This window comes from Grammomys surdaster, unplaced genomic scaffold, assembly GCF_004785775.1.
Source record: "Grammomys surdaster isolate TR1022 unplaced genomic scaffold, NIH_TR_1.0 125801, whole genome shotgun sequence".
NCBI classification, from domain to species: domain Eukaryota; kingdom Metazoa; phylum Chordata; class Mammalia; order Rodentia; family Muridae; genus Grammomys; species Grammomys surdaster.
This window is the reverse complement of record NW_021620632.1, coordinates 2,502,895-2,513,681: the sequence shown is the minus strand read 5'-3', so window position 1 is coordinate 2,513,681 and position 10,787 is coordinate 2,502,895.

Genomic DNA, 10,787 nt, shown 5'->3' with positions numbered 1-10,787 from the left:
AACTTAGGGATCAGAAAAAAAGGTGGATAATATGTAGAATGACATTTTACTGAAGATCAGGATGTTAGTTATATTCAATGAATTATTAAATATCTTCAGGAAGAAAGGTTACAGGATATAAAAGGGTTATTTGTCAACAATGAGCTGTCAGTACTGTGAGAATCTGGAGGAGCACTGAAATGTGAGAGAAATGACTTGAGGAAACACTCAGCAGTGTAGATGCCTTTCACAGTGTAGAAAAACTGAATCTCCATGGTGCAGGCATCCTCCAAACTTTGTTCTTAAGTTTAAAGTAGTTTAATTGTATTAATTCAGATACTGTCCTTATTTTTATTTTCTGCAATTGTGTATTTACTAGAGCAACATTAGACCAAATGGTTTAAACTGAGTGGTAATTAGTTCAATTGCATTATATAAAGATTCATTTGCTTGGTAAGTCTTTTAATCACAGTTAATGGAACAATGCACTGCAATTAAACTTTGCCAGTGCAGGTCAGTCTACTTATTTCTTAATGCTGATATGCCTGTACTTTAGCTGGCAAAAGTTCTCTTTCAAATAGCCTTCTAACTACAGCAATGAGAGTTTTTAAGTTTAAATTAAATGTAATGTCCTTAAGTAGTTTAAGAACTATATAATGTCGTTTTCTTGAGATTATATACTTCCCCTTTTTCTTAATTAAAGACATTAGCCTATTTCACTGATATAATAGTTACTGTAGAGAATCACCATACTCTCTGTGTTATTTGATTTATTACAAGTTATTATAAAAATTTACAGTCTATAGTCACATAAACTCTGAATGCTGACATAAGTTTTCAAAAAACAAACAAACAAACAAAAAACCAAAAATACAAACAGCACCAGGTATTCACACAAGATAAAGTATTGATTGTCTTTAATTACTCAGAAAATTGATGAAGTTAACTACAAAACAAGAATCTGGGTGATGGTTCAGCAGGTAAGTCTTTGCCCCATAATCCTGAGAAGCTGAAGAGTGGTCCCAGATCTGACAGAAGGAGAGAATCAACTCCCAAAATGCTATCTTCAGACCCCCACATGTGTACCAAGATACATGTGGGGTTGGGCAAATGAGCACACATGTATAAAATCCACACATCTGATACATATAGATACATAAATAAAAATAAATAATAACCAATTAAACAGATCTTCTAAAAAGGTACTGATATACTTAAAATTTGTACAATTTATAATTTAAGAAACTGGAATGTAGAGAATAAGCATTTTGCTAACTTTTTTAGGATTATTAATATATATTCTCAGAATCAAATATAAGCCTGAGGTCAAGTTAAAAAAATAATATATTTGAGTATTCTCTAATAGCCACATGACACTTATAATATTTTATATTTTAAAATACTCTTTCATTTGCTTGTTAATTATTTTATAACAATTAAATCTGGTGTCTGAAAGAATTGAAGAGTTTATTTCCTATACCTACACATGTGTACACACACACATACACATGCAGTAACAGACAGAGAGATAGAGAGACAAATGGAATGAGAGATAGACTGTGGAGTGTTTGGTGTTGAGCCCAGGTCCATTTCAGTATCATTTTGATGAACTCTGTTTTCTTTTGTGCAATGGTGAATATGTGAACAATTGAGAGTGCTTTGAATTTTATACTCAAATGAAACTATGAATGTCTTAAATTATACTGTTATGAGGGAATGTTGACCACAAACTAATCTAAACTGAATTTACTCATATTCCCCAGCCTCTCAAATATGATCTATATTTGGAAAGTTAGGTATGACTGTAAAGGTTGCACACACTGATAAACTTTAGTGAAACTTGTGGCATTTCTCAGCAAGCAGTCTTTCTAATTAGAAACATCCTAATATTTTATCAGACAAATGCATTTGTTTCTTATTAATACATCTAGAAAATTATTTTAGGGCTGGAAATTTATGAATCACAATACTCATGCATACTAGACTTCTGTCAATCTTTTGTTTCTTGCCTTGGGAAAATGGTCTTTAGTGCTACAGACTTTACGTTGCCAGATTAAAATTTTAATCTTCTTCTAATTAATTTTATTTCAGCTTTAATATAACTTAAATGCTATCTCACACATACTTAAAGTACACAAATGTAAACTTAATATGATGAGTCTGTGTAGAATTCCTTGAAATCGGCTCATAAATATTATATGATGACCAATATTAGATTTATGTGACCTATGCATTAAAAATCTGAAATGATAATGAAGAACTGGAAAGAGTCAGATAACCAAGGAAAGAGCTCAGTCTTAACGAATGTTGTATGGTCTTTCAGAGGAACTGAGTTAGGATTACCCTGTAGGGTTGGATAATGGTACTACTAGAAACCATGCATTACTAAACAAAATTCCCAGTGCCAAATATGGGATACCTTCTTATGAGGTTTTGGTGAGATAGTTTCACTCACGTCATATATATATATATATATATATGTGTGTGTGTGTGTGTGTGTGTGTGTGTGTGTGTATTGTTTGCAACATCTACAGAAAGAAATCAAGTTGGAACTGGGCTGAAAGCTTTTTCCCCGCTGTCTTGCTCAAATGGGGTTGCAAGGGGATATGTAGGCTGCTGAGAGAGAAAATGAACCCTGTAAACTACAGTATCTACCAGTCAGACAAGATGAGCCTTGTGCAATAGAGGCATGACTGTTATAGTAGTAACCAACTGCTCTGGTTATACTTCAGACCAGCTTCACAGGACAGAATCCTTACATTTTTACTGTAAACACAATCATAATCACATGAATGGGGAATTATAGGTCCTTGGAAGAAATTTAATAGTGTCATTTAGCATCACTGACACACTCTTAAACTGGCTTTTAAACAATTTGGATTATACAAACAGATGCTGCTCTCAGTGTTAATTTAGAAAAGTCTTTCCTTACAGTGAATGCAGAGAACTGTGACTTATCAAAATGCTGCAGACAACTGACAACTGAGTGCTGTATCCTAAACAAGACATTTATGCCATCCCTTGTAATACTCACAAAATGTCATGGGGTAGTAGGGTGGAAGGAATGTAACAGGCAGATGGAGAGAACAGCTGTGAAGTTTTATCTTCTGGGCAGAACGTAGCTTGTTGTAACCATAAAACCAGTGGTTTAGTGCTGGTAAGGTTTCAGATAATACCACACCCCCTCAGGATGTGACAGCAGCAAGTGCTCAAGAGCATGCTCTGCGTAGCCCAACTGGAAAGAAGTAACTAGAGCAGTGTCTTACTACTTAACGTACATGAGACAAGCCCTGGAGAATATGAGCTAATTTTCAGAAGTCTACATTAGGTAGTATCATTGTACCCTGAGAGCTCAACAAACAAGAGTGACCACATGAGCAGAACCTTCTAAAGATACTATTGCTTCTTCCAGTGTGAGGATTTAATATGCAATTTTGGCAAAGGCTAAATAATAGTTCAACCATTAATAGAAATATAATATAATTCCACATTAAGATTATTTGATTTTAAATAAAATATCTAAGTAGAAAGAAAACAGGGCAATGGATTTCATAATTATAGAAATAGAAAAGCTAATTAATTAATATTAAAATTTAAAAATAAAACAAAATTTTAAATCCAACTTACTTAAGTTCTGAGCAAATTACATGTCTGGTTTCTTGTAATAACTAAGGTATTTTGTGAGGTCCCACTTTAATATTACAAGATCTCTAGAAGGTGAAAAATGTACCCATTTGTAAAAACTCAAGTCAATCATGGAAGAAAAGATGATATTGCACTCTCTAGAGTATGGAAAATGGGGAGTTACAGGGTTATTTTCATGATGGGATTTATACATATCTATATGAATCCTATCATCCTGCTGAAAAAGGTTCAAATGGTTGTCACTGACCACTCTACTAGATACCAGCTCATTAATGGGTTGTGTAAGGCCTCAGATATGGAAATAGTTTGTAAAGGGAATGTTGTCCTGATAATTGAAGAGTCATATTTGGACACTGGAGTGTCTATTAGTGATGATGCAAAGATAGAAGTGTACAGAGGTTGATAAATAACAGAATGATGGGTAGATTAAGGACAGATAACAATATAATAGTAATTATCATTGGAATATACACACACATAATTATAAATTTTGTATATAAATATATAAAATAAAATTCCATACTAAATTAATAAATTTAATTAATTAATTAATTAGTCTTTGAACCTCAGTTTCTTCATTGAAAATAGTATGGATATTATACCTATTCAAAATGTAAGAATTCTTAAAGCTGACATACGTACAATTTATGCTTTAAATTTCCAATGATTGTTCACACCTTCTATGAAATTTACACCATATTTCACAGAAAGAAAGCACAAAGGGCCTTATAATACAGAGAATTGCTTAAAATATTATTATGAAAATTGCCACACTTGTAACTGAAGCTTGCATCTTGATATTATTATATACCAAGATAATAAATTAATTTTAATTGCTAAAGAGGTTTTATAGTCTTTTGTCAGTGATGAATTATGTCAGAAAACCTCCATAGCATTAATGTTTTGTTGTCTTCCTTCTAATTAATAATTTTATGTTTTTAAACCATCTGACTGGTGGGCCCACTGGCTATTCTGTACTCATTAATAAGTAGGATATCCACAAGTGTGGTCAGTGTAAAATATTTCATGAAGGTAATAAAGTTCTTGGGACCCACATACAAAGTTTATATCTCTGTTTCTAGTGCATATTTTAGATAATAGAGTATTATCTCAGATAGAAGTTGAAATTTTCTTCAAGTAATGTAATGAACAAGAACCATATTTAGTACATCAGATAATCTGTAAACAACACTCATTAAATGTTTCTCAAAGTTAAAAACCTTCATTTTGAAGGATTCTTAAAGGTATTAAGAAAATAGAGTTAATTTCAGATTTCCTCACAGTTCATTTCTTTCTCTCTTTCTCTCTTTCTCTCTTTCTTTCTTTCTTTCTTTCTTTCTTTCTTTCTTTCTTTCTTTCTTTCTTCCTTCCTTCCTTCCTTCCTTCCTTCCTTCCTTTCTTTCTTTCTTTCTTTCTTTCTTTCTTTCTTTCTTTCTTTCTTTCTTTCGACTAGGAAACCTCTTTAATGACATCAATGACATGTAATATAAAATATGTTTCATTATTTCCCCCTACTTATATATTGCTTTTTTTCCTTTTATTAGTATTCAGTATAAATGTGTCTATCACTTTATTTTAAGCTTCTTTATGTACTATTTCTTTTTTCTTACACTATTTTTTAACTTTTATTTTGTTATTATTTTGTATTTTTATTTATTCTTTATTCTTTTGTTACAGTCCAGACTTTATCCCCCTCCATTTTCAGCCTCCGACTATTCCATATTCTATAATTCCTACCCCCACCCTGTCTCCAAGAGGTTGCCCACACCCCCACCTCACCAGACCTCCCCACTCCCTGGAGTTCCACTTCTCTGGAGGGTTAAGTGCATCTTTTCTGACTGAGTCCAGATCCAGCAGTCCTCTGCTGTATATGTGTTGGGGGCCTCATATCAGCTAGTATATGCTGCATGTTTGGTGGCTCAGTGCCTGAGTGATCTTGGGGGTCCAGATTAGTTGAGACTGCTGGTCTTCCTATCAGCTCATCCTACCCCTCAGCTTCTTCCAGCTTTTCCCTAATTCAACTACAGGGATCCTAGCTTCTGTCCATTGTTGGGTGCAAATATCTGCATCTGACTCTTTCAGCTGCTTGTTGGGCCTCTCAGAGTGCACTCATGATAGGCCTCTGATTGTAAGCACACCAGTAATAGTATCAGACCTTGGGGCCTCCCCCTGACCTGGGTCCCAGTTTGGGCCTATCACTAGACCTCCTTTTCCTTAGGTTCTTCTCCATTTTTGTTCCTGCAGTTCTTTCAGAGAGGAACAATACTGGGATAGAGTTTTTGACTATGGGATGGCAACCCCATCCCTCTACTTGATACCCCTTGCATTTGTTCCACTATGTTCATAACAGCCTTATTTGTGATAGCTAAAAGCTGGAAACAACCAAGATGTCCCACAACAGAAGAATGGGGTTCATTTACACAATGGAATACCACTCATCTATTAAGAATGAGGACTTCATGAGTTTTTCAGGCAAATGAATGGAACTAGAAAATATTATCCTGAGTGGGGTAACTCTGACACAAAAGAATGTCCATGGTATGTACTCATTAATAAGTGGATATTAACAAAAAAAAGTAGAGAATTTCCAGGATACGATCAATAGAACTCAAGAAGGCTAATAAGCTGAAGTGACCAAGTGAGGATGCCTCAGTCCCACTTGTGAGGGAGAAGAAAGCAATCACAGGAGGAGGGCAGGAGGAAATGACCTGGGAGGTAAGGGTGACAGAGAGGGGAAGAGGGAAACATAATCAGGTATGTGGAGTGGGAACAGGACTAAAGCTCTGAAGGCCAGTGGAAAGAATGGAAGCATTCCACCTTGGGAGGTATGAGGTAGGGGTGGACCCTCTAGACTGTTCCAGAGGCCTGGGTGGTTACAGACTCTCAGGACTCAAAGGGAGGGACCTTAGATGAAATGTCCTGCAGTGTGAAGGGAAAACTTGTAGAGCCCTCTTTACAGTTCATTTCTAATTCTGATTTTCTTAATGGACATCCATAAACGAATCATGATTAACCACTACACAATGACTGAGGAGTTAAAGTGTAGCAACGTGAGTTAATAAGGAGGAAACAAATATCTTAGTCACTTTGAATAATGGCTTAAGTCTTTTAATAACGTTGAATTTAATCTGACATTAAAACATGATAATATACTTTTATGGTTGGAAGGAGGTTACCAGAATTTTAGTTGCTAGAGAGATGACTCAACTGTTAACAGCATTGGCTGCCTTTTACAGATGATCTGTGTTTAATTTCCAATAACCACATACAGCTACAGCCATCTATATTTTCAGTTCCAAGAAATATGATGCCCTCTTTTTGTCCCATGGCCAATGTACACACATGGTGCAAATGCATACAGAAAAATCAATACAATAGGAATAAATCATATATTAAAAATTCTTAAAATATATAAATATATTCAAAGGGGCAATAAGGTGACCCTAGTACTCAGGGATAAGTCAGTGATACTACTAATCAACCTTCTATTGGTGAAAATGATTGAAAATGTGCCGTAAGAGATGACAGTAACAAACAGGCCTAGGTATCCAGGTCAGCAAGGGTTAAGCATGTCAACGAAGGGAGACTCTCTTTTTGTTGTTTTGATTCATACAAGAAAAAAATTCACAGCTGAAATTTCTGATTCCAGACACATAATAAAATAAGAAAAGTTGATCTTCTGTTACTTCTGTGTTTCTAAGAAGAAAGAAGAGAAAATTCAAAGTAAATGACTTATCTGGAACCAGCAGTGCACTGAGGTCACAACATAAACCAAACACACTCTGGGCTGGAAGATGGGAGAATCAGAACTAAGATTGTTCTTGTGACAGATGTCCTGGGAAGCAATACCATGACGGGACCCGGAATTGATGGATGATGAGCTCAACTGAGAGTGAGAAGCTTCTGGGTCACAATATACTAGGAATTCCTAGATGCAGGTTTCACCTGATACCCTATGAGGGTCTTAAAGTGAAGATATGAGGAAACTCTTTTAAAGATTTAATAAGTAAAGAAACACAGAGATCAATCATTGTGACAGAAACTCAGAATGTCACTACACTAAAAGTGCTCCAATGTAATCACCAGTAACAGTCAGTTACAAAAAAGAAACTACATTGTGGTACAAGCAAGCAAACAGAATTCTCTAAGAAGCAAACTCGGGCAAGATAAGCAGGAAGATGAGAGGACAATGTAACGTCAAGCAACACATCTGAATATTAAAGCCAAAATCTACAGCAACTGTCAAGAATACCCCAACTGCTAGCCTGAATAATATAAATATATTCAGACCTTTGGTAGCTGAAATACTGGATTTTCATTGCTTGCTACACATAATACTAATTAACATATACTAGAAGTGCAGGGCAGAGAAAATATGTATTCAGAACAAGCACATAAGGGGAAAGGCTAAGTAAGAAGAGGACTAGCAAGAGGAGCTGGTAAAGAGATAAAAGGGGAAATCAGAAAAAAAAGAAATAGGAAGCTGGAGGGAGAAGAAGGGGAGGATAGGGAAAGAAGGGAGAAGAAAATCAATAAATCGGAAAGGGATAGGAAGAAGAGAAGCAAAAAGAGAAGGGAAGAGGAAGAGATGGGGTAGGAGAGAGAGAAAGAGAGAGAGAGAGAGAGAGAGAGAGAGAGAGAGAGAGAGAGAGAGAGAGAGAGAGAGAGTCATGTTGTTATTGACATGAATATACAGCAAATTACTTTTTATTCAAGGACTTAAATTAGTAGTATCTCAGTTCATAGATGAAACAGAGAGGGGGAAGAGATTAATTGAACAAACCTGCCTAGACTTTCACACTCTAAACTGACACAGTCTTGAACCAGGGCAGCAGCCTGGCCTTCTGACTCCTAACGTATAGGCTTCCAACTGTCAATTCCAACTCTTACTGTAAATCGTATTTCATAACCAGTATAACACTTGCAGCTCAATGGAAATGTATAGGAATGTTCATAGAAAAATTCATGTGTTCTGCTTGAAAGAGAGAAACAGTTATCATCTCCACATGAATAAACTGTTTTCCTAGAGGAGGGATTCTAAATAGTCTGTTTTAAAAATCAGATCAAGTCTGAGACAAATGCATATACCTTATCTTGAGGCCACTGTTTTATACCCTGTATAGATTCCCTAACTGATAAAAATCACAACTGGAAAGAGTACATCGCAGAAGACAGTAATTGAGTGTCTGGGAAAAATGTTCAGGAAATTTCACAGTAAAAGGAAAGATAGTGATGCAAACGGTTAACAGAGCATGGCTAGGCAGAAGCAGCATATTTTCTCATTGTTTGAGGGGGTGGTATTATTTAGAGCCACATTCCAGAATATATGACTGCTTAATTATTCAGAAATCCCCCAAGTATTCATCATTTTAAAGTCAGCACATTGTTGTGAGTCCATTGCAAGGTTTTTTCCAGGTGTGGGGAGTGTATCGCCGAATTGACTGTCTATGCTACTCCAATACTCAGAGATTGCTAACACAACATTCTTTTGGTATTAATAATCTTGGATTTTTTGTTTTGCTTGTTTGTTTACTTGTTTGTTTGTTTTTTTCAAGTACCCTGGTATTTGTATGCAATCTTCAGTGCCAGAGAACACTGCAGGATATAAATACAGAAGAGCCTCCAAAAGCATGTACTCGAAGATCTTTACATGCGTCCCAAAATGTTTGTGTGAAAAATACAATCATGAGGTTGAAATATTTCCAGCAGATTCTGGCTGGTTTTCGTTTTAACACATCTACCTTTCATGTTATCTGTGTTCCAAGTAGATATGGTCAATAGTAAAGGGGAAAAACACACCCTGGATTGAAGATTGCATTTAACACAAGGCTTCATGTGGCTTGTTGCTTTCTTCTGCACACCTACTGTGCCTGGGGATCTTCTCAACTTCCCTCTGATATTTAAAAACTGTGGGCCAGAAAGACTGTATAACAGCTTACCTTCCTGATCTTAAAACTAGTGGCAGTTTTTCCATCTTCTTTCTGTGAAACAATTGATAATTATGTAATAGCATAACTTTAAAATTGAGATCACTAATAATACTATATATGTACTAATATTTCTCGACAGTGTTATAACCGTGTTTTTTTTTTTCAGAAGTTCAGCATTAAATGACTAGATTACTGCAAAAATAGCAATTTAAAGGCAAATTGGCTATTATTTGCATGAGGCTCATTGGCAGCATGTTGTGGTGCATATATTAGACTATTTTGATATAACTCACTTTGAACTAGTATATTCTCTGTTTATTATTTAAATATTTATCTGATGCTTATAATTTGTTGATGGATCTTATGAACATTTTCAAGGGATTACTTAAAGATGCATATGTAGTAAGGCACATGATTACTCATTTTCTCTAGTTTTGGATATTATTTTTTAATTACTTTCAATTTTTTGGTGACAGCTATACTTACTATTTTTTTCTTTTATTTTGGCATAATTAGCAAAAGTTAGTGGTGCAATGGCAAATCTTCTCAATGTCAGTTGAGAGGCATAATCCTTCTTTACCATCCTTGTAGTTGAGTTGCCCAGCACCTATCCACCACCTCAGAGATCCCCTCGCATATCAAATTGAAAAGCTCATAACCATAGTTAAATTATCAAGACAAGACCTAAAATCAGAACAAGAACACAGTAGCAGGAGTAATCATGGAATATGAAAGTTTTAGCTCAGGAAACATGAGAGCTGTGCCTCACAAGACATTCATTTTAGCTCATGGGAAATAAGATTTGCAATGTAAATTTTCTGGTATATTCACTTTTTCCTATTTTTCACTATATAGTGATGTGTAGAATGATCTTCACTTACATGAGAGGGGAGAGGGGGGAAAGAGAGAAAGAGAGAGACTCAGAACCGAATTGACTAATGGACTTTAGCTGCTTTCAAACACTAGAATCTGTTCACCTCCTTTGAGATCTCACTCTTGTTCCTCAAGAATATGGGTTCCATGATGAGATTGCTGAACCATAAAATATTTTATCCTTAACTTGAGTAACTTCTATACTGATTCATAATGATATTTATTATACCTGCTGTTCTATCTGAATCATCCACTTGTCTTAAGATGCACCACACTACTCCCCACCTTGGGTAATGGAAGTCAGGGCACTTGACAACAGCTTTAAATTTCGGAATTTTGAATATGCTACTTAAGTTAGTG